We start from the raw sequence: 24,728 nt of genomic DNA, 5'->3' as shown, positions 1-24,728 counted from the left end.
ACATGTATCATGTTTAAATTTTAATCATACTCTAGACATAAATTGCAAGACATTTTTTTAGCCCACTGGGCCAAAATCTTTTCTCCTATCTAATCCCAGGCTGTGAAATATAGTAAAATGCAGTTGCACTGACATAAGTGGAAGGAGGGTTTAACTCATTAAAATAAAATATAGTAACCAGACATTGCGGATCTATATAATATTAATCTGTGGCTACTTTGAAATAATATGTAGAAAAGATTTCACAGATTCTGCCATTTATATAAAGAGTGGTTTTGTATTCATTGTATAAGATGCATTTTTTTTTAAAAAGGCCCAACGATTGACCTGCTTATTGTATTCAAGTGTCCTGAAGGAAGGAATGCTATGATGAAAACAAATTGTTTTAGGGTAACAAGAAGACATTCTACAAATATATTAGAAGCAAGAGGAAGACCAATGATAGGCCCATTGTTCAGTGAAGAGGAAGAAAAATAACAGAAACATGGAAATGGAAGAGATATTTAACAATTTCTTTGTTTCATTTTTTTCCAAGAAGATTGATGGTGCTGGGATGCCTAACATATTCTAGTGGAAATGAGGTAGGTTTAGAAGCTAGGGTCCAATGCTAGTGGGAATGGGGTAGGCTTAGAAGTTAAAATAAAAAAAGAACAAGTTAAAAATTACTTAGAAAAGTTAGATGTCTTCAAGTCACCAGGGCCCAATAAAATGCATACTAGAATACTCAAGGAGCTGACAGAGAAGGTATTTGAGCCTTTAGCTATCATCTTTGAAAAGTTATGAAAGTCGGGAGAAATTCCAGAAGACTGGAAAAGGGCAAATATAGTGTGCATCTATAAAAAGGGAAATAAGGAAACTACAGACTAGTCAGTTTAACGACTGTGCCAGGAAAGATAATGGAGCAAGTAATTAAGGAATTCATTCACATACAACTGTAAGATAATAAGGTGATAGATAACAGCTAGCATGGATTTGTCAAGAACAAATCATGTCAAACCAATCTGTAGCTTTCTTTGATAGGAAAACAAGTCTTGTGGATAAGAGAGAAGCGGTGGATGTGGCATACTTAGACTTTAGTAAAGCATTTGATATGTTCTCACATAACCTTCTAATCAATAAACTAGGGAAATACAACCTAGATGGGGCTATTATAAGGTGGGTGCATAATTGGTTGGAAAACTAGTCTCAGAGAATAGATATTAATGGTTCACAATCATACTGGAAGGGCATAACAAGTGTGGTTCCACAGGGGTCTGTTTTGGGACCAGTTCTGTTTAATACCTTCATCAATGATTTAGATGATGACATAGAGAATATGATTATTAAGTCTGCATATGATACCAATCTGGAAGAGGTTGCAAATACTCAGGAGGATAATTAAAAAATGGTCATAATTAAAAAAATGGTATGGACAACTTGAGAAATGGTCTGAGGTAAATAGGATGAAGTTTAATAAGGACAAATGCAAAGCACTCCACTTAGGAAGGAACAATCAGTTTCAAACATACAGAATGGGAACTATCTAGGAAGGAGTACTGCAGAAAGGGATCTAAGAGTCATAGTGTACCATAAGCTAAATTTGGTCAACAGTGTGACACTGTTGCAGAAAAAGCAAACATGATTCTGGGATGCATTAACAGGAGTGTTGTGAGCACGACATGAGAAGTCATTCTTCTGCTCTACTCTGGGTTGATTAGGCCTCAGTTGCAGTACTGTGTCCAATTCTGGGCTCCACATTTCAAGAAAGATGTGGAGAAATTGGAGAGGGTCCAGAGAAGAGCAACAAAAATGATGAAAGGTCTAGAGAACATGAGCCATGAGGGAAGACTGAAAGAATTGGGCTTGTTTAGTTTAGAAAAGAGAAGACTGAGAGTGGACATGATAGCAATTTTCAAGTATCTAAAAGGTTGTTACTAGAAGAAGGGAGAAAATTTGTTCTCTTGGCCTCTGATGATAGGCTAAGAAGCAATGGACTTAAATTGCAGCAAGGGAAGTTTAAGGTTGGACATTTGGAAAAACTTCCTAACTGTCAGGATGGTTAAACACTGGAATAAGTTGTCTAGAGAGATTGTGGAATCTCCATCACTGGAGATATTTAAGAGCAGGTTTTATAGACATCTATCAGGGATGGTCTAGACAGGGCTTGGTCCTGCCATGAGGGCAGGGGACTGGACTTGATGACTTCTCAAGGTCCCTTCCAGTTCTAGTATTCTATGATTCTATGAATACATCTATTATGGAAAATAATCTTATTGAATAATTTAATAACACTACCTGACTGTAATGTTTTCTGTATTAAAGTAACAAAAAGCATCTTTCTGTTTGGGTTAATACTCCCCCTTTTCTTTGTTCAATGACACCAATGTTGCTTGACTTTTCAGTAATGGACTGACGGGGAGAGGGCCAACAAAGTTTGCAAGCATAACGCTGCATGTAGGAGCAGGTATGTGATCCAAAAAGATTGCCAAGCATGACTTTGAAAGCCAGGGTGACGACAAAGAATTCTTAGTGTGAAGCAGCTATTCTAAAGAATGCCCATACCTAGCAGGAATACCATCTCCCAGGCTGAATTCAATGCAATATCTCATTCAAATTAACTCTACTGCCCTGGAAGGCATCTATGATAACATAAGTAAAAACTGATTGCTACATGAAACACCATGGTCCATAATAATGTACTTGGCACTGCATATTATGTGAAGTCATTCCATTTAAATAGTTCAACATTCTTCAAACTAATGCTTAATTAACAATAATTAATCATAGCTGCCATTAATATAATATCAGTGATCTAGTAACATACAGGAAACTATGACTATGGCTACATTGGGATTATCTGTATATGAAAAAAAATAATCTGTCATATTTGTGAAGACTGTGATTGGCTACTGAAAGTTAGCATGCTTTTTGTAGGACACTCTCGCTGTAATGGCTGGGGCTTAGTAGCTGAGCCAGTGGTGACTCCTGGGCTGGGGTCAAAGGCAGGAATTGAGACTCATTACCAAGCTCAGGCTATGTCTACACTACAGAGTTTTTTCAGAAAACAGCTGTTTTTCTGAAAAAAACCCTTGATTTATGTCCACACTGCAGTCGCATTCTTTTGAAAGAAAATCAAAAGAACAGAGGATTTCTGACAGCAGTAATCTTCTTTCTGAGGAAGAAGCCTTTTTCTGAAAAAGGCATGTGTGGACAGGGAAGAGGAGTTTCTTGTTGTTGTTGAAAGAAAAGGCCTCCAGGAAATAACACAGGTGCCTTGGTGGAAACTCCGTCCAAAGTAATCACAACTCTATAGGGCCTGATTTCTGGCCCCTCTTAAAGCTGCAGGCACCCTGGACAAGCCCTGTGGCTGGAAGCAGGCTCTGGGAGCAATACCTGACCATATGGCTTTCCCTGCCACAGGCCTGCTCAATGATGGCGTACCCACAAGCCCCCCAAAACTCCTCCTGGCCCTCGCTGGGAGCATGAGCAGGGCTCCTAGGACCCACCAAGGGGTGCCAAGATGGGGGCTCCCTCGTGGTCCGGAGGGGAAATCCTGTCCCTCCTCGAGCTGTGGGGCGAGGAGGAGACGCTGCAGGATCTTGACTCCAAGCGCTGCAATACAGACATTTATGGTCAGATGGCCGAGCACTGACACCCACCTGAGACCTTGGAACAGGTCTGGCGTGAGGTGAAAGAGCACCGCCAGTGATACATGAGGGCCAGAGAGTGCAGCTCACGCTCCAGGGCAGGGCCCCACACCTGCCCCTACTATGCAGAGCTCCACAAAACCCTGGGGAGTGGGGAAGTCATTTTCCCACCCATCATGGTGGACTCTGGGCTCAACACGCCCATTGTCACCCAGCTAGAGGCCATGATGGAGGAGGTGGATGAGGGACAGCAGCAGGAGGAGGAGGATGAGACGGCCACCATCATGCTGTGCTTAGAGCCAGTTGCCGTGAGCCAGGATGTCTCCCAGGCATCATCTGCTGCCAGGGAGGGGTCTTCAGGTGAGTGCTCTGAGTTTGTCTCACACAGACAGGGCAGGGGAGGCAGGCGCAGAGGGGAAGGGGTACAAGCGTCGCTTGGCCTGCTCAGGCTGGACATCGTGCTGCACTCCATTAAGTGGAACAATGTGGACTCAGCAGGCAGCCCATGAGCATGCCCGGGATCCTGCTCCCAGGCTCAGGGGAGGCCACACACACACGTCTGGCCCTGGCGGGGGGGGGGGCAGAGGAGGGGAGAGAAAGACACCCTCCCTGTACCTGCCATGGCTGGAAGCAGACTAGCCACAAGAGCACAGGCATGACCCCAGACACACCCAGGTGTGTCACACACAGCACACAGGCATGCCTGCACATGGAAGGTACCACCCGCTCCCACGGGCAGTGCTGCAAGTTGCAGGTGTGTGTGCGGACCCCAAGGAGGGCCAGGCTTTCTCCTGGCTCCTCTTCCACACATAGGGGTTCCCACTGTGGCCAGACACTTCCTTTGCCTGCTTATCTGAGGGCCGGGGGGAGGGGGGGAGCAAGCAGTATAGCCCCTGGGCACCTCGAGGCCCCCATGAGATAGGGCCTGCTATGCAGGCCACTTATGGCCTTGTTCCTAGGACATCCCTCTCCTCTGGCCTGAGGACTGTAGGTCGCTGCTCACAGAGGAGAGCACGGCTTCAGAGACAGGGTCTGCATGGATGATTGACCGCCTCTTCCTCTTTGTATTTTCCACAGCCAGGCTTGAGGGGCGAGCCACACCACCCAAGCCCAGAGGACCTGAAAGCATGCCTGGGTCCATGAAGACCTGATGCGGCAGCATGCCGGTATCCTGCATGACATGCAGCAGACCCTGGCACAGAAGACAACTCGAGAGGACTTGGAGTGGCAGAACCGTGTGTGGGACCAGCTCATGCAGTGGTGCAATAGCCTCATCTAAGATTATGTTAAATTCTAATTACCCACCTTTAGGGTTAACAGGTTCTCTGTCCCAGGCTCAGGCCCAGTATTCAATTACACTATGACTGGGAACCCCGTTGTGCACTGTTACAACACTCACAATATAGAAACTCTTGTATATTTACAATATTTACAGTTTATTAATAAGGTTGCCACAGTCACAAACACCTCAGGTTCATAAGACAGGGAATGTACATTCATATTTCCTTACCATATACTTACATCATTCCTTCTAGAACAATCTTAGGTGTTAGCCCATCATCCTTCTCACTACCTTCACCTTCCCCATCATGACCAGGGTCCATCATACTGGCCCTTCCAAGGACTACATCTTCTGCTTTTCTAGCCCCTGGGGCTGGGGGCCCACTTCTATACCAAGTGACACTGACGATAACATGTTTTATGCATATTCAATAGGGGGTGTTTCTAATGCTGAAGTGTTCTTTTCCTATTGGTCAATATATCATTGCTCTTAACTTATTATCATATATGTCAATTCGTTGCCATGGGTCTTTGTGGTTATTTATCACAACCTGTGTCCTAATTTCTTAACTCAGCCTGAACCAATTATTTGGGACTTATATTTAATAATACATCTGCTGAGTCTGAGGGTCTTGTTCCCACCATCCTGTGTGGGTGAAAGGTCCAGGCCCAAGTTCCCTTTTTTCAGGCCCGGGAAACCATAAATAAGTTATGACCAGTATCTGGGTGAGACTGTGTCCCTACCACGGAAGTCTGCAAACCTCAGCTCCTGCTGATCTAGTAAACGGCCTGTTGCAGCATGGACAAAAGATAAAATATAACCCCATATTACTTGACCTGGACTGTGAGCTTATGTATGTTCTCTTGTTCAAGTATAAGCCTGTCCTTTAATTGACTGTAATGCAGACATGGCACTCATTGGAAAGTGCATTTAGTGGCTGTACCATCTTGTTATACTCTAGAGCAGGAGCCAGTGCACTGCAGGGGAACTCGACTCACCAGGCAGACTAGGACTGGGCTGTACTGTACCCAGATGGGTTAATGGCAAAGCCCTCCCCCAAGGAGTTGAGCGCTGCTGTGTTAGTATTAGCGGCCTTCACAAACTTGGGCAGACATAAGGCCTAGTGTATGGCACCTAAACCCAGACATCAGTCAAGCTAACACAAAGGGCCTACGGGAATTCTGAGGGCAGCTTTAGAAGATTTCTTGCATTAGAGTTTTTAACTACAGCTGTTCCCCGAGTTACGACCACCTCCACTTACAACCATCCGCACTTACGAACAGCGCGGTCACCATGTAACTCTATGGGATCCGAGTTACGAACACTTTGAGTTATGGACCAAGTGTTGATCTGTAACTTGTTCGTAACTCGGGGAGCGGCTGTATTACCGAATTAATCTAATTAAACACAAACATATTATTAGTATGATAGGAAAGTAACTTGATAGGCTACAATGTGTGCCATCACGCATGACACGATGGCATACCCGACTGCTATCGTTGGTCCTGTCTACCACTCACCTGTCCCCTCTGCTATGCCCATTCCCCCTCCCTTTGCCCCCCAAGCAATGCCTCTGCTCCCTTCCAAGCAATGCTATGCCCCCTGCCATCCCTGATCCCACTACAGCCCCCTCCTGCCCACCTCCCAGTGGTCCCAGGACTCAGCCAACCTCAAGTCCAACAAGGTTCCACACACCTGAGGTGGCACATCCAGCTGCCCCCCCCATGCCACTCTGAGCCCACTCCCCCTCCAGGTTATGAGCCCCCCTCCCCTCTCCCCAGCTTTTTTAATGAAAGATCAATACAGAGTTTATTTTGCTCAAAACCAAAAAGGTGTCTTTATTGAGAAGTCAGGGGAGGGGCAAAAGAAGGGGTTGTGGTGTGAAAGGGATAGTGCAGCAAGCCAGAAGCCCATGGGGGGAGGACCTGGGTAGAGTTACTGGGGTCCTTGAGAGAAACTCTCCCTCAGGGCTTCCCGGATGCACACCCCAGCCTGATGGGCCTGGCAGATGTCAGCTGTCCACGGCTGCTCAAAGGGTCTCCCCTGGTGGCCAGCGTCTGCCTCGCACCCCGGGAGAAAGGCCTCCCTCTTCCTCTCCGCAATGTTGTGGAGGACACAACACTCCAACACCAATTCAGGAATGTTGTGCGCCCCCACATCTAGGCGGGTCAGGAGGCAACTGAACTGCGCTTTGAGGTAGCTGAAGGCGCACTCAACCTGAATCCTGGCCCAGTTGAGGTGGGCATTAAATTGGTCCCTGCTGGGATCCAGGTGGCCAGGATAAAGCTTCATAAGCCACGTCATGAGGGGGTAAGCCACATCCCCTATGATGCACAGTGGCATCTGCACATTCCCAACTGCAGAGTCACAGAGAGGGAAGAATGTGCCCATCTCCAGATTTCCGTAGAGGCTGGAGTTCCGAAAAATGTGGTCATCCTGTGCCCTGCCTGACCATCTGACAAAAATATCTGTGAACTGTCCATGGTGGTTGACCAGGGTCTGAAGCACCATTGAGAAATAGCCCTTGCAGTTGATATACTGGGCCGCTTGATGTTGAGGTTGTAGAAACTGTAGAAACCATTTCATATTTAGCTAGAAGCCATCTTGTATAGCAGAAACCATTTCAGCTTTTCCCTCTTGCACGTAGACCAGAGTGAACTTTCTGTCACCCTGTGAGAAGAGGCCTACAGGATGGGCTATTAGAATGTGTTAATTGGGCTGGTTCAGACAGGAGATGTACTCCCTCGTACCTGTCCACCATCTTGTTGGTAAGACTTTGTTTTTCCTAGTTTAATTGATGATTTCTGTAATTAGATGCCCTGACGTCAGACTGTTTGGCTAAGGGTATAAAGATACGAGGATTGATTGTATTAGCAGCCTTACTGGGCCCAGCTCTGCTGGGACCATGTTTAGCTCACTTGGCTTTACTGATCAATAAAGCTGTCTGTTTAGCCGCGTAAACTGAGTGAGGCTTTTGCTTCGACAAGATGCACGGATCAGGATGTGGGTCCCATCAATTGTTCTACCACGGTTCGGGAACACCAAGGCAGCAAATCCAGCCATGATGGGGTCCAGGGCTCCCAGGTGGATGACCCTCTGCAGCAGAATAGAGTTGATGGCCCTCACAACTTACAGAAGGAGACAAACAAACACACAAACCAGAGAATGAGAGAGGGGATGCCTGAGCCCTTGGGAGGTGCCAACCCTCTCCCATTCCCTCCCCCCTTCAAACACCCCATGAGCTATCCCCTTTGAGGTCACCCCCCAGCAGCAGGGCTGTGTGAGGGCGAGATGACCCAACCCCCTTTCCCTAGGGTCCCCCTTTTCCAGGACTCCCCCCAACCCCCATGCAGAGACTGCAGCTCCAGAGTGCCTTACCTCCATAAGGAGGGCTCCGATGGTGGACTTCCCCAGGCCAAATTGGTTGCCCACTGACCGGTAACTGTCTGGGGAGGCTAGCCCCATATGGCAATGGAGACCGCTTCTTCAGGGCGATGGCAGGCCACAGGTGGGTGTCACGTCACCAGAGGGCAGGATTGAGCCAGGCTCACAGCTCCAGAATGGTGGCCTTCTGCATGCAGACGTTTTGGAGCCACTGCTGGTCATGCAACCACTCAGTGACCAGGAAGCCCCGGTAGTCGGAAGTGGTGTCCAGCCTCCAGAAACGCCTCTCCACTGTGGGTTGCGGTTACAAGGCTATTGCTCCCACACACTGGGAGAAGGTCCGAGAATGAGCTTGGAGTTGAGCTCATGCAGGACCAGGAAGGCAGCCTGCACAAAGTGCTGCGGAAACTGCATCCTGGGCGTATGGGGCCATCACATGCCCAGGGGGAGCTCCAGCTCCATGGCACAAAGACAAAGGCTGTGGCATCCAAAAAAACTGAGCAACCAAAGTAGGCACTACAAGAGCTTTGCTGTCCCTCAGAGAGGTAAGCAAGCATGCAACAGAAGCAGAGAAATGGATGTCCAGGAGGGCCCTTTAAGCATGTTTCTCTGCAAGGCTCCAGCACCAGCACTCGGAAGCAACTGGTGACCTAAAGCCCCACCTGAAGTGGTTCTTGGTGGCCTTTCATGTGAGAGAGCATCCAAACAGTCTAGACACTCTCTTTCGAAAAAGCAGATTGCTTTTTCGATGCGCTTGGCCAGTGTGGATGTGTTCTTCCAGAAGATGTTTTTTCGGAAGATCTCTTCTGGAAAAGCTTCCAGAAGAAGCCTGCAATCTCGACGTAGCCTCTGTCAGGAAAGACTGGCTGAAGGTCATGTTTTAAGGCTACCCTGATGAGAGATGCTTTTGTGAATTGGGACCTAAGGGAGGCAGCACAAGCCCAAAGCCTCAGCATAGCGCTTTATTCGATACTGTAAATACTATTATCTTTTCAGCCTTTGTTCCCAATACAATTGGGTAATAGGAGACATATAAAATAAATGGCACCACCATTTTAGAGCAGCTCCCTGAGAATCCCTAGCACTATGAGCCTGAATTCTTATTCTATTTAAAAAAAACCCCTCTTCAACTCAACTGTCAGTGTGAAGAAGCTCTTTCTTTTAAAACTTATTTGGTAACAGCTGCTGACTTTTGAGAACGAGCAGCAGCTACTTTGGCATCTGAGGAGCTAATTGGTTTAGCTAGATGAAAAATGAGGATCACACTGCAGACATGTCTCTTATAGCCCCTTGATCTCACTGCTGAAGGCTGGTGTGTTCCTTTGCAGATTGGCTTACTTGCAGTACTTTATTGTTCTCTCCTATGATTTTCACGGGGCAATAAATTCTTCTGCTCTGTCTTGCTATGTCCCTGATCTGTTATGTCTTATTTAAGGATGCAGTGACTTCATGGGGAGGATTTGCACTTTGGGTGAAGGTTTCCTGTCCCAGTTAAATGATAGACACTGCTTTTGGGATACAAAGCCACATGCTCCAACTTTAGTTTCCTAGACACAATGTAATTAATGCATCTTTTTTGGTAGAAGCAGTGAGAGAATAAAGAAGCTTGTTGACATGAGCTACTACAGACCCTCCTTGTAACTGGGTGTTTGCAACCCATAATAGTTAAATTCACTGTGTCATTTTCTGTTCAAAATATAGGAAACTAATAGGTGAGGCCCAGCATTGGCTCGGCAAAGTCATTTTCCGTAGATTACACTTATAGGAAAGTCGAAGGAATTAAATATATGGAATAGAATTTTTGGATTAATGTGTTTTCAAGAGGGAAGTAAAAGAACAGTTTTAAATTTGTAAGATTTCAACTTCAAACATTATTCATTTTACTGAATTACCACCAACCATCGTAAATTTGAATCAGAAACTCGTAAAGCTTCCATTACTCTTTCCATGATTTGTAACAGTAACATTTTTCTTTGCACTAAAATGGCAGTTGAATAGGCAACTTGATTTTAATTTTGTTAGCAAATTTTTTTTATGAACTCCAGTCATAATAGTGATCGTTATTTTTGTTTTTCCTTCACAAAAAACTCACCCAGCATATTCTGGTGTTAAAAGTAGAGCAGCCAGTTGATTTGAGTGGGAGGATTGTTTATGCAGACTTGGCATTGGTAGGTAATAGCAAAGTGTGACTTTATTTTGCACAAACAAATCACAAAAAAATTCTTCAAAATATATACAGGTTGGACCACTCTGGCCCAGCACCCTTTGGGCCTGATTGATCCCACACTAGGGAATTTGCCAGATCAAGAGAGGTCCCCTGCTACCAGCCCCCCAGCCCACCTTCCCTCCCCGCTGCCAGCCCTAGCCATCCCCAATGCAGGGCTGCCATCCTGCTGTAGCCCCAGAGGTCCAGACTACCACATCCCCAGTCACACCTCTGCTACCAGGGCTCCTGTGGCTGCCATATCCCCGGCCCTCCTATCAGGGCTGCCGCAGCCCCAGCTGTGCTACCGGGGCCGCCAGCTCTCTTGCCACTGGGGCTCCCAGCCAGGATTCTCTGCTCCAGGAACATCCTTGGTCCTGCTGCACCATGGATGTTGCCGGACAAGGGAGTCCCAGTTTTTGGAGGTCCAACCTGTAGTGGATACTACAAATACAAAGGGAAATATAGATGAAGAGGTGCAGGAATAGTCCATTTTTAATGTGTCTGAACTTCATGGGATTTCAGCACCGAAGGAATGATTATCTATAGATTCATGAATGAGTATGGCCATGCTGAAATTTCCATTAGCGAGCATAAACTGGGAGTTATATTATTTCCTGAAGACAACCAAATCGTGGCTATGTAATCCTGTATTTAAAACTAGTATCCTACTAAAAACAAAGGACAGAAATAAGGCTGCACATGCAGCCTGAATCACATAGTAGTTCCTTAACATTGGAGTGCTTTTAAACAAGAAGCTGGACTTTTCACTTAATGTCATTTTTGCACAGAAGTCCCTAAAATGCTTGAATTTAGAAAAAGGCCCAGTAAAAAATAAAATCAAACCAAACCATAAAGAGCTATTTCATGCTCCAGAGCACAGCCTTGCTCTTCTTCAGAAAGGGTATGTCTACACTACAAAGTTAATTCGAACTAACAGACGTTAGTTCGAATTAACTTTGATAGGCGCTACACACGCGAACCGCTAGTTCGAACTTAATTCGAACTTGGTAAACCGCATTCTACGAGGACTAACGCCTAGTTCGAATTAAGTAGTTCGAATTAACGGCTGTGTAGCCACTTAATTCGAACTAGTGGGAGGCTAGCCCTCCCCAGCTTTCCCTGGTGGCCACTCTTGGCACCACCAGGGAAACTCTTCTGCCCCCCTCCCGGCCCCGGAGCCCTTAAAGGGGCACGGGCTGGCTACGGTGCCCATGCCAGGTGCAAGCCTGCCAGCACCCAGCCAGCAGACCCTGTACCTGGCACGGCTCGAGCCAGCTACCTGCTGCCACCCAGCCCTCCGCCTCTTCCCGGGACCAGGCTGGCGGCTCCCAGGAGCATGCCCGGGGCAGCAAGAGTCGGGCGCCCACCTGATCTAGTGCGAACATCGTGGACCTCATCCATGACCTCCGCACTAGGCACAGGAAAGTGGCCGTCTAGGATAGGAGAGCTGCCAGCCTGGCCACCCAGGAGCAGTTGTGCATGAAAATCAGGGTGGTCCAGTGAGACCCCCAACCCTGAGCCCTGAGCTTAGAATGGCCGTACTGGGTCAGACCAAAGGTCCATCTAGCCCAGTAGCCTGTCTGATGACAGTGGCCAACACTAGGGACCCTGGAGCGGATGGACCGAAACAATGACCAAGCCATTTGTCTCGTGCCATCCATCTCCAGCCTTCCACAAACAGAGGCCAGGGACACCATTTCTACCCCCTGGCTAATACCACTCCATGGACCCAACCTCCATGACTTTATCTCACTTCTCTTTAAACTCTGTTATAGTTTTAGCCTTCACAGCCTTCTGCAGCAAGGAGTTCCACAGGTTGACTATTTGCTTTGTGAAGAAGAACTTTCTGTTGTTAGTTTGAAGCCTGCTACGCATTCATTTCATTTGGTGTCCTTTAGTCCTTATATTATGGGAACTAATGAAGAACTTTTCTTTATGCACCCTCTCCACACCACTCATGCTTTTATAGACCTCTATCATATCCCCCCTCTTCTCTTTTATAAGCTAAAAAGTCCCAGTCTCTTTAGCCTCTCTTCATATGGGACCTGTTCTAAATCCCTGATTATTTTAGTTGCCCTCCCCTCTCCCACCTCCTTTTCCCAGTCTCCCCGAGTTTTGTTCAATAAAGAGAGTTTCTATTTTTGAACACACGTGTCCTTTATTTTGTACATCAGGAAGGGGGGACTAGGGAGGCGTAAGTGGAAGGAGGTGAGGGAGGAATGGTTTACGATCCCCCCGATGGGGAGGACTGGGCTGGCTTTGCAGGCTCCTCGGGGTGGAAGCTCTCCTGAAGCCCCCTGATTGACCTCCCTCCGGATGGCAGCCTGCGGCAAGTGCAGCTAGGCTGATGGCCGAGTGCTGTGATGTGCCGAGTGTGGGCACTCAGGGCACTCCAAGCCAGGACTGCTTTGCAAGCGGGGAACCCCTGAGAACGGTCTGTCCGGGGTGGGAGTCGGGTCCCTTTAAGCACAGCCCTCGGCTAGCCTGAGACAGCAGCTCCCTTGGTTCAGGGTCCACTCAATGTGGACATGCTAGTTCGAATTAGCAAAACGCTAATTCAAACTAGTTTTTAAGTCTGGATGCGCTAATTCGAATTAGCTTTGTTCGAATTAACGCTGTAGTGTAGACATACCCAAACTTACTAAACATCAATCAGTGGCAACCCGTCCATAGGCGCGAACTAGGCAGTTGCCTAGGGTGCCAAGTTAAATGTCCGTTAAGGGGTTTGGAGTCAGGGGCGCCGATCGCACTCCCATCGTGTGTTTTGCCTAGGGCGCCAGTGGCCGGCAGCTCGTCTAGGTCCGCTCCTGAACATCGTTGTTTAAAAATGTGCTGCAAACACATTTGATAAGGGCTCAAATTCAGTTCTTTCAACTCAATGAATGTTTTTTTTCTATGCCCAGTCATAATTTTCTCACTTGCAGCTTCATGTGTAAACCTTTGAGGTTGCAAGAATATTTAGAGAGGGGATGGTATACTGTACATTTAAGAAAACAAACTACTGTACTTCAGGCATTGGCAGGCTATTTTGGATTATTAGTGAGACTTGATTCTGAGAACTGGCAAACTCCACAGTAAAAGAGGAAAAACAAGTTACAAAAACCAGAATTGGCATTGACAATATAACAGACAGGTTTAGCTTTATTTATTTTTTCTCATTACTAATGCTAGAAAAGCATCCCGAGACCTTTTCCCCTCAACAGAGAGATGGCAGCTGTTCTAGCAAATTAGTTCACGAGAACACAAGTTTTGATGTATGTGAGCTATGTCTCACCTTTTGGGGCTGTGCAAAATAACAAACAAAAAAGGTGAATGATGTTGATTGGTGGTAGCAGCCCGAGTGGAATGTTCAAAATGATCTGGAGAAATAGTCTGAAATTCAATAAGGATACATGCAAAGTATTACACTTAGGAAGGAACAATCAGTTGCACACATACAAAATGGGAAATGGCTGCCTAGGAAGAAATACGGCAGAAAAGAATTTGCAGTTATACAGGCTCACCGAAACTAGAAATGAGGCAATAAAGTAATAGTGTTGCAAAAAAAAGTTACTATCATTCTGGGATGCATTAGCAGGAGTGTTGAAAGTAGTAATTCTTCTGTCCTACAGAGCACTGGTAAGACCCACAGCTACAATACTGTGGCCAATCCTTGTCACCACACTTGGGGAAAGATGCCGACAAATTGGAGAAAGTCCAAAGGAGAACAACAAAAATTGTTAAGGGCCTTGAAAATGAGGAAAGATGGAGGGGTGGGGGGAATGGGTTTGTTTAATCTGGAAAAGCAAAGACTGAGGGGGGACATGAGAACAGACTTTAAAAGGCCACCATGAAAGGCAGGGTAGGTTGGTCAGACATGCATGCACTACCTTTTGTATTTGCAAAAGGGAAATTCTGTGGTTTCTTATCTCAAGAGCAGTCCCACTGAAAGGAAGATCCAAAGAGAGCCTGCCCTGCAGCTCCTGACAGTGTATGTGAATGGGTAGCAATTTATTTGAATTAAAATGAATTTTATTTTTTTAAAGAATGTGGTTCATTTAGGTTTGAATATTTTTAAAAAGTGCTTTCTGAACCCGCTTTTTCATCCTTAATTAACATCTGATCGTTGCTGTGCTACAAGATTTGCTAACATGTGAATTCACCTATGTACTGAACCTGATATGCAAGACTGATCTCTCAGACTTTTCTTTCTCATTCAGTTGCCTGGAGCAGTCTCTAGACTGGTGCCTCTAGGTATAGATCATACCTCTGATAATGATTTACAGTCATTTCATCCATGCTATTGAACAAAATGTATTTGAGCTGTTGGAGCTATTTTTGAGATTGAATATGATAAAACTGGGTGTATATTGAACATTTCTTACATTTTTCTCAGTTTCATTATAAAAGAAATTACCTGCATTATCTCTGGTTCTCTGTTATTAACTACTAGCAGATTTACCTGGTGTTGTTCGGATCCATAACTCAGTTTGGATTCTAAGCTTTTTAGAATAAAAGGAAAATGTACATGCTTAATTTTAATGATTATATTTTTTTCAAAAATAGTGTTATTTTTAAGTAGTTAATTTTTATTTTGAATTTCTTTTTAAAAGAATCATTAAAGTTTTCCCATTTACATTTTTTAGTACTTTTTTAATGGGAATTCCATCAAGGGTATTTTTTCTTCATCCTCATTTAGGAGATGTTCTTAGTCAAACAGACAGACAAATACATATAGTAGATAATAACAGCAGAGTGGTACATGGAATGTACTTAGCCTAAATTAATGTGAATTATTTATGATTAAAAAGGAATTAATCTATTTTTGTTTTTGGATGTGTTTAACTGCTTCCACTACATATACCTGCAAAAGTTGTTCTGAGAATCCTCCTGACTGACTAACTGAAACACTTTATTCTGACTTTCTTACTATTTTCTAAAGGTGACCCCTTGGCAGTAGAGAAGTTAGTTTTCATGCAATTGTCACTAGAACAGGAAAAGCAGCCACAAATCTCATCTTCATCTGGCCCCAACAAGGACTGAGTTTCAGGCAGATCGGACATAATCTCAAATGTTCACTCATGTAGTTTGGTCACCTAAACCATGCTCGTACTAGCATATTGATTAATGACAGAGCTAGACAGGTCATCAATCATTGTACCTACTTAAACAAGAGACTCACTTTTATTTCCCCTCCACTAGGACAAAGCTCAAAACTTTAGCATCCTAAAATTGATTTAAAAAACTAAAGACTTGGATTTTCCCCCCTAACAATAAACCAGTATTACAAGTATAGATTATTTCATGGTATTTTTATTGCTTTTAATTTGTCAACATAAGCATATTTCTGTCCATTTGTGTTTATTAAACCTTAATGAAGAAATTATGTAAATTATTCTTAAACCCTAAATCCTCAATTTGAAATTTTTTTTTATCACAACTGGCTAACTAACCTCAGAATTAATGGGTGTTGTGAAAATTTTACAAGAGATTTTTTTATAGCAAAAATCCCCACCCCTTATCCCCGATAAAAATCAAAAGAAACTAGGACATGACTATATTTTTCAGAAAAAGAATTTTCAGCATAATACTGACAAATGGACAAAAAAAAGCATACCTGAAAATTCCAGATTGACACACTGTTTAAAAAAGCCAAAATCACCTATGTAAATTAAGCTAGACAACGAAAGGAACAAGCAGAGATTCGTTAATACACCTGAGCAATTTTGCATTTGCATGAGATAGCCCAGGATATTCTCCAGTGTGATGGTGTCATCAAAAGCACTTCTCTGTAGTTAAACTACCACACGCTGACAGATGCATAGGAAGGCAAAAGTCACCGCCTTTAAATCATGGGTCATTGCTTGAATGCATTAATCGAACTATAAAACTGGCACCTAAGCATACATATTTAAATAATTGTGAACTATGACTTTAGTGCAAAGCGGGTGAAATGGAATTTTAAATTTTACAGACACTAGAGCTGCAGGTGTGATTTTCAGCTTGGGCAAATGTATGCATGCTAGCTTTGATTGCATTAGCATGCTAAAAATAACAGTACAGTCACAGAGGTGTGGACAGCAGGATAGCCTAAACTGCTGAGTATGTACCAAGAGTCTTGGCCAAGATAATACTTGTGGTTGCTAATCCATCTCATTGCCAGCACTGCCAGACTGCCATGGCTACGCTACTATATTTAGCACACTAGCTTGATCAGTTAATGAATATGCATCTGCCCAAAACTGAATTCACATCTCCAGTTCCAGTGCAGACATACTGTAGGCATAAATGAGACAGAAGCCTGTTAATAGAGGCAGCCACTGGAGGTGTTGTCTTTCAGATGAGAGAAAACCAATGTCCATTGCATATTTCAGCAGCATTTTCATGGGACCAGGAATGTTTTTAAATTGTTATTTTGCATTCATTTTTATTGCCAGAATTAGCTCATGCAAACAGAATCTGAAATCTAAATTCTGTGTTGCCCATTGTGCACTGAGGAAATCACAAAATTTGTCTTAACATTCCATTTAAATGTGTTTTAATTTCAGTTGCTGAGCCGCTGAGGTTCTAGTTTTTAAGTTTTCTGCACAATGAACCTGGGGGTTTATAAAATTGCTGCGATGAAGCAGAGTAACTGCTAGTTTGCACAGCAGGGGTTAAGGAGAGCTTTTGAGTCTAGCTAGCCCTGCTCCATTATATCTGAAGCCAATGACAGGCTCAGAGGCAGGCCTACAGACAGAGGGAGCAAAGTGGACAGTTGCCCCAGGGCCCAGCGATTCAAAAGGACCATAGGCTCTGGCCACCATCACTCCAGAGGTATTGGTGACTGCCAGAGCCCCGAGCCCTTTAAATTGCCACTGGAGGGCCTCTGTACACCCCTCCCCGCCTCCCGCAGACAGCTCTGAGGTCTGCCAGGGGTGGGGGGCACAGCCCTGCCCCTTCTGCCAGAGGCCCCTCCCCTCTCCTGTAGCTCTGCCTCTTCAATCCAAGCCTCCATCCCTTCCAGGAGCATGAAGCCACCATCTCACTTTGCCCTGGCAGATCTGTCGATGTCCCCTGCTTAGAGCGGGGAGAAAAGTGGGGAGACTGGCTCAGTTGAGGGCTGAAAGAGACGTGTGACGACGTAAGCAAAGAGAAAAATGTCAGCTTTGTCAGGATGAAACTAAGGGAGAACTGTGGGGGCCCATGGATTGGGGGGAGGGGGCAGAGAACAAGAGGGTGAACAAAAGTCTTGTGGACCACTGAGAATTTCGTGTGCATTCTGCTGGAATGTATATTGCTTTGCTCTACTTCCTCCCTCAGCCTCCTGGGAAGGAAATAATCTAAAATATACCAGAATATGCACACAGCTTTCCAGTGGCATCCAGACCTTGGGGTTACTCAGAAAATCAACCCTGGCAATCACGTGCTGGCATCCCTGCAGGAGAATGGACTGCTTAGGTGAGAAAGGGCTACAGAATCAAGAAATAGCTCTGAAACAACTCTTTTACATTCCTGCCTCGTAGCAGTGCAGAAGCTTTAGGTAGCGCGATCCATTTCCAACTGGAGCAATAAACTCAGATTGTTTAGAATGTCCACATTCTGGCAGAATAATATAAAAACAGATGATGAATCCAACAAGTAGATAGATTTAGAGCCAGCATCCTGCTCTAGCTGCCATAATTGCACAGCCAGCTCATTATATACAGTCAGTCCCTTGAGCTTACAACGTCCCAGTTAAGCAACAGTAATAGAAAGCAGCTGTATGAGGACATTAGGTCAGTGGAATCATTAGCCCCTAAAATTGCATCACTATCACTCCTTTTTGACAGCAAGGCTTTCACACATCATCAGGCTCCTAAACGGGAGGTCAAACATTATGGTGAACTTGGCCCAGTAACTCCATTAACAATGAACTGTGGCTCAGAGCTCCAAGGAAGTCCACCTCTCTGGAAACTTTCAGTAGTTTAATGAATTTCAATGTCCTCCCCTTAACCTCAGTTTCTCTGACTCTCTGGAAATCAGGTTGCTCGTAAAACTGATTAGCAAAAAGCCAGCGCATAAGGGAATGCCTTTTAATTGTACTGAAAATTTCCTTTCAGTTCTTTCCTTGAAGTTTGTGGCTGCCAATCGGGAGAGTTGCTGCATCAAACAGCACAGTTCTCACTTAGAAAGTGTATTTCTCACTCTAAGTGTTTGATGGGAAGGAGGGAGGATCATTCTGAATCTCATGAGCCAAGATAGATAGGCAGATAGGTGCTGAGAATAATGGCACTCAAGTCAGCAGTTGACATGCATATTTATTTTTTATAAAGCCTGACATTCTTCATATTCTAAAGGTGGTTTTTTTTAAAGTAAATTCCCCGTCTTTACTAAAAGCACTGCTTAGACCATTTCTCAGTTAACCATTTAAAGTAAGTGGCCTGTTCGCAAGATGCTTGTCTGTTTTATGGACTGTGCAAAGGAGCAATAACAACATATATTTGGCTACATTTTCAGCTAATGTAAATTAACACAGCAGCTCTGATTCTCCCCTCCCCCCCAGCTCGAGATCTGGCCTTTATCATACACACCAAAATTTCCCCATATGTGTGATCTAAGTATTTACTTTTGGAATTTGTAAGGTACAGAAATGAAGAGAAAGATCCTTACTACTGCCTATATGTGTTCTGATTAACTATCAAGTCTGCTAATCTACTCAAGGTTTTCCCAAAGTTAACGTGCTCCATTCCACCCTGACTAGGGTGACCAAACAGCTAGCATGAAAAAATGGGATTTTTTCAGGGTGTTAATTGGAATATAGCTGCATATATAACACAAAGCATTGAATATTGAGATGGTCCTGATTACATCCGGGTGTGTGTTAACCTTAGGAGGGAACAAAAAAATGTCTTCAGTGTGCCAGACACTTTTACAGTACTTAGGCAAGGCAAGGATCTCTCGTTTATACTACTGATGAATTTCAGCCAACATGGCAACAACCCTTCTGTCAAAGTCACAGACTAAATAAGTTTGACTATATGCTGATGTTCTTTAAATTGTTTCTACTAGCAATAGTTCTGGCTGGTTTGGTTTTGGGGAAAATTAATGATGATACACCAAGGTCATTGTACATCTGCTGTTCAGAACAGATGTTAACATATTATTGCCACGTGCAAGTGTTGTGGTAGATTAAAGCTACTTGTGGTTGCCATGGTGCAAACGGATGCAAAAAAAAAAGGCCAGTCTAACAAATTGCTTGAATCTTGTAATGCTCGAGGAACAATACAAATTAATAAATAAATAAATATTCCACAAGCCATCACTCTGTTCCGTAAGAAAGCGAGCCTTTAAAAATATAGCCACTTACTTCTCAGCAGTCATCACTCTTTACAGCACATTAAAACGTGCTGCTATCAATAAAGATGAAACTGGAGATGGCAGTAGCAAAGGTATTTAAAACAGAGCTTGCACTGTGATGGCGAGCCAGGGGCAGTACACTGACTAGGGCCTGGGTCAGCATGGGAGCCCCAAAAGAGCCCAAGGCCTGACCTCCCCGGTGCAGCAAATTCCCTTGTTTGGGACCGCTCAAGTCCCAGGAGTGCCAGACCAGGGAGGTCCAACCTGTGCAGCGATATTATTTTTCCATTGGTTTGATTATAACTGTATTATTGTATTGTTTTCATAATAAAACTATTTACAACACATTCATTGTGAGTCATCTGTGCTTGTATCCTTTAAATACAGCTAAAATAATGTGTAGGGTTTTACAAAAGTACATAGAGAATACTAACTTCCAACACCCAACAATACCCCAGGCTTTGCACCCCAGTACCTGCTCCCTTCCCCGTTGTGGGCTAACAAGTTCAGTCTTGTGATTCAAAATACAAACTGTAGGCACCCTTGGCAGTATTCCCATGGGTGTGTTCTCTGTGGGACACCTTGCTGGCTGCTGGATTCTCCGAGTGCGTGTCCACACCTCACCTCCCCATCTGCTCTCACAAACACTGTGTACATCACAATAAGGATTGGGACTTTCCCCCCGTCTGCTCCCAATCTATTTCATAAACAGTGCCACCTGCCTTTCAAATGGCGAAAGGCACATTCCACGACCATGCCGCAAGTGCTCATGTGACAGCTGCAATGTTCCCTCCTTCTGTTCAACTGGCCTGTGCATGGCTTCGTTAGCCAGAGCATAAGGGGTAACCTGGAACTCTCATACCGTTAATGCCCACTCTGCTCCTGGAGTCATTTCTCCATTAATTAAAATAGTACCGAGTTCTGTAAGATCTTGAGTATTGTGGACCCTCCCAGTCTACACCTCTATGATGGCCTCCATCCCTTGGAGAACCATGATTGTTTTGTTTGCACATTCTTCCCTCTGGTGGGAAGGAGGGGCAAATGACAGGGACGTGGTTTCTATTAATTTTCCTAATACAGCTGGGAACCACAGGTGTGCAAAGCCATCAATAATCTGAGCAGTCCCCATTTTGCTGAGACATAGCACCTTCCCAATGACATAGAATGCCCACATGAAACTGGCCCCAACTGGAGACTGTCCAGCCTCCAGATGGCAATGGAGACTTGTTTCTCCATGGGTATGGGGCATCACATGTTGGTACAATGTCTCTGAAATTCTAGGATCAGTTTTGCACAGATCTCCAAAAAGGCAACCTTCCCCATCCAGAAGTTCTCTTGCCCCACTAGTTGTTTCAAGTCTGCCGAACAATTCTTTACCACCATTACTGTCTTCCTGTCCCCAAAATGGCACTGAGTGTTACATAGGTGCACCCAGGAGTGGGCCTCTTGTTCCAAAAACTGAACACCTTTCTGTTCGTCCACTCCATCCTGATACCGCTGCCATGGACTTTTGTCCTGATCCTGCATCATCTCTTGTGCAGAAGGCAAAGTCTAATTCAGAATTTGTCTTGCTCTGAGTGCTGTCATAAAGCCCAAGCAGCCAGGGCATATTTGCATTTGTTTTGTCACCATAGCAGCACAGAACATTGTTGGATCCATGCGAGCTGACAGCAATTTGAAAATGGCACTAGCCAACTCAGAAAGGAAGTATGAGGTAAGGAAATTGAACATACATGGCTGCCCACAATTCAAAGTGAAAACAATTGCTGGCTGCATATTTCTCAACAGCAAAGCATAGCACAATGGGATTCCCCCAGGTGAAGGCCTTGTGCTCAAGTCACAGCAAACAGCTGCCGTGTATACATGGGACACAAACTGAACATGAAACAGACATTCTGTGTGCACACTGTTGGTGTAATGCATGTACTACAAACTGCCTGGCACACATCAGAAAAGGTTGAATTTACCCCATTGCAGACACATGTTTAGTGTGAAAATCAGGACTCTTTATATCATTCCCGCAATATAAAGGCCTTAAAGTGGATGCAATGTTTAAACCCCTTTATGCTGCCAGAGGACTGAAAAAAAACTTTAGCATAAGTAAGAATTTAGGCCAAATATTCTTACCTGTTTCTGAGCTCTTGCTGTCCTATCTTGCATATTGTTGCACATACAAAACAGAACAGCAAGATCACTCTGTGCCTTCAGACACCTACCTAAAAGCATTTCAAATCCTTAGCTCTGAATTTCTCGTCATTAGTAGGTTTATACCTGACTCTTCGTTGTATGTTTAATACCCTTGGGCTTTATTTTCTGAGAATTGTGACAGTCAATGGGCTTGAAATTTGAGATCCTAAAGGCTCCCTCCGAGCAGTTATATTCTCAATGCCAATGTAGGAGCTTTTAGAAAACCTTAAAACGCCACAGCATGTTCTGCCACTTCAAAAGTATCCCACTGTCCATTATCCACAGATCACTGACACCACTGAGTTATTATAGTCTTTCAAAAGATGCATATTAAAAGCGCTTTAATCCTCAGAGTGATAGACCATAACAAGCGATGTTTATCATTTCCTAGTAAAAATAATACACTGAATTATGTGCATTACTGTAAATACATGCACATTACTGAGAACACTGTCAAAAACCACTCGATCTCTATGTCTAGGGGGCACTTTTCAAACCACGATATCATTTGCAGCCAAATTAAAGATTATATTCTATACATTTCAGAATATAAATCTAAGCAGCGCTGAAGTTCCAGGAACACAAAAGCATTTGATTCTGGTAATTCTAATGAGGCAATGTCTACACTGCAGTCAAAGCTGCGAGTTGCAGCTTGGGAAGGTATGTCTGTGTTAGCTTTAATTGGGCTTGCTCACCACAAATAGCAGTGAAGACACAAAAACCACAGGCTGCAGTGTATACACACAATGGCTGTCTATATTTCCACTGATTGTACCACACAAAGGTGCCTGGTTAATGCTTGGGTTTCTGAGGAAATTAGAGCTTCCCTGTAGTGTGCTGAACTTGAACCAACTTTGGGCAGATGAATTTGTAGGAAAATAACATCCCTTCAACTTGTAAACAGACCTGAATACAACCTCCATCTTTTACCTCTGATCTAATAGTAAAACAAAGCCTAGTTTGAAGAAATCGGTCAAGTCTGGAAAAAATAGAGGGTTCAGCTGCCTCCAGGTCTTTTGTTCTGAGAAAATGAAGGGTCCTGGGAAAATAGTTTTTTTGAAATCAAACACCTTTTTGACAAACAAAACAAAACAGCAACATTTCTTGAAGAAACTGGAATGCCCTGAGGAACTTTCTACTAAGTATTTATTTTAAAATAATGTTCCAAATGGTTTCCTTGTTTAACTAGGCTGGCTGAGCCAGCCGTTAGCGATCAACTGCATAGCTGCTGCAGGGCCTCGCTTAGCAAATATGAAAACCTGCTAAGTATAAAAAACTTATTATCTTTCTCAATAGGCTGTACAACATCTATGAGAGCGTGGGCAAAATCCTTTAAACCTGGACCTTTATCTCCCACTGGAGAAAGAAAAACTCCGCTTGAAGAATAACTCTTGCTTTCTCCCCCGGAAGACTTTGAATCCATGCTGCTAAACAAACCAGACAAAGGAGAGTTATTTAGCCTTCTCCCAAACCCCACACAGTTACAAAAATAAGTTGGCTGGACAACTAAAAACGTAAATCCATTTAAAAGCACAAACTATGCACATGCAGAGGCAACCTAAGTCAGAATCCTTGGATCTAACCGGGGAGGCAGAGCAGCCTAACAGAGTGGATCAGAACTGAGGATACTTGTATTCTATTCCCAGCTCTGCCATTGGCCTTCTGAGTAATGTTCAGGATATGACCTCATCACTACCTTGTGCCTTAGTGTTTGCATCTGTAAAATGGGGATGATGATACCGACCATGTTTGTAGAGCACTTTTAGATATAAGGAAGAAAAGTTAAGCCTGGACTTATTTTTTATTAGTTCCTTATTTAGGCTTCAGTTCTGCAGTGGATTATATGTGGACAAATATGCCACATCACTAGATGAAACGAGTGTTATTTATTTGTATGAGCTTTGGATTATGTCCTGAGTATCCATTTAGGCAGAAGGGGTATTTACAATCATTCCAAGATGCTAAGCCAGCCTAGGGCTGCCAACTTTCTGATTGCAGAAAACCAAACTTCCCAGCCCCAACCCTTGTCCCTACTGTTCACTCCAGCTCCCTCCCTCTCTCGCTCACACTTCCCCACCCTTGTTCACCCACACATTTCCATCAGGCTGGGTATGGGGTCACATTGCAGTAGGAGGCTGTGGGCTCTAGTGGGGGGGGGGGTGGTGGTGAACCTGGGCTGAGGCCAGAGATGAGGGATTTGGGGCATGAGCGGGGACTCAAACCTGGGGTGTAGGAGGCGGTGAGGGCTCTGGTCGGGCGTGTTGACTTTAGGGTGGAGCCAGAGATAAGGGGTTCGGAGTGTAGGGGAAGTATGGGCTCCGGTACAGAGTTTGGTTGAAGGAGGGGCTCAGGGCTGGGGAAGGGAGTTGGGGGGTGTTTGGGTGTGGGATGGAATTTGGGTTGCAGGCTTTGGCTAGTGCTTACCTCAGGAAGCTCCTAGAAGCAGTTGGTATGTCCCTGTGGCTCTAGGTGCAGGGGCAACCAGGAGGCACCACCCACACAGCTCCCATTGGCTACTGCTCCCAGCCAATGAGAGCTTCACAGCTGGACTCAGGGTGCGGGCAGTGAGTGGCACTCCCATGGCTTCCTCTGCACTAAAGAGCTGGATATGCAAGTTGCTTCCTGGAGCCACGCTGAGCCAGGACAGGCAGAGAGCCTGTCTTATTCCCCCCGTGCTGCCAACCAGACATCTAGCGGCCCAGTCAGCAGTGCTTACCAAAGCTGCCAGAGTCCACTTTTGACCGGG

The 24,728-nt window shown here is 44.7% G+C and overlaps 1 protein-coding gene across 1 annotated transcript in view; it reads right to left on the bottom strand.

The window, feature by feature from the left end:
- The window catches only part of RBFOX1 (RNA binding fox-1 homolog 1), a 2,643,423-nt gene that overhangs the window by 1,819,023 nt on the left and 799,672 nt on the right, over positions 1 to 24,728 (bottom strand). The window lies entirely within an intron of this gene.

The sequence above is a fragment of the Pelodiscus sinensis genome, chromosome 16 (genome assembly GCF_049634645.1).
Source record: "Pelodiscus sinensis isolate JC-2024 chromosome 16, ASM4963464v1, whole genome shotgun sequence".
Taxonomy (NCBI): domain Eukaryota; kingdom Metazoa; phylum Chordata; order Testudines; family Trionychidae; genus Pelodiscus; species Pelodiscus sinensis.
Note: the sequence above shows the minus strand (reverse complement) of the source record. Positions and strands in the feature narration are given on the sequence as shown.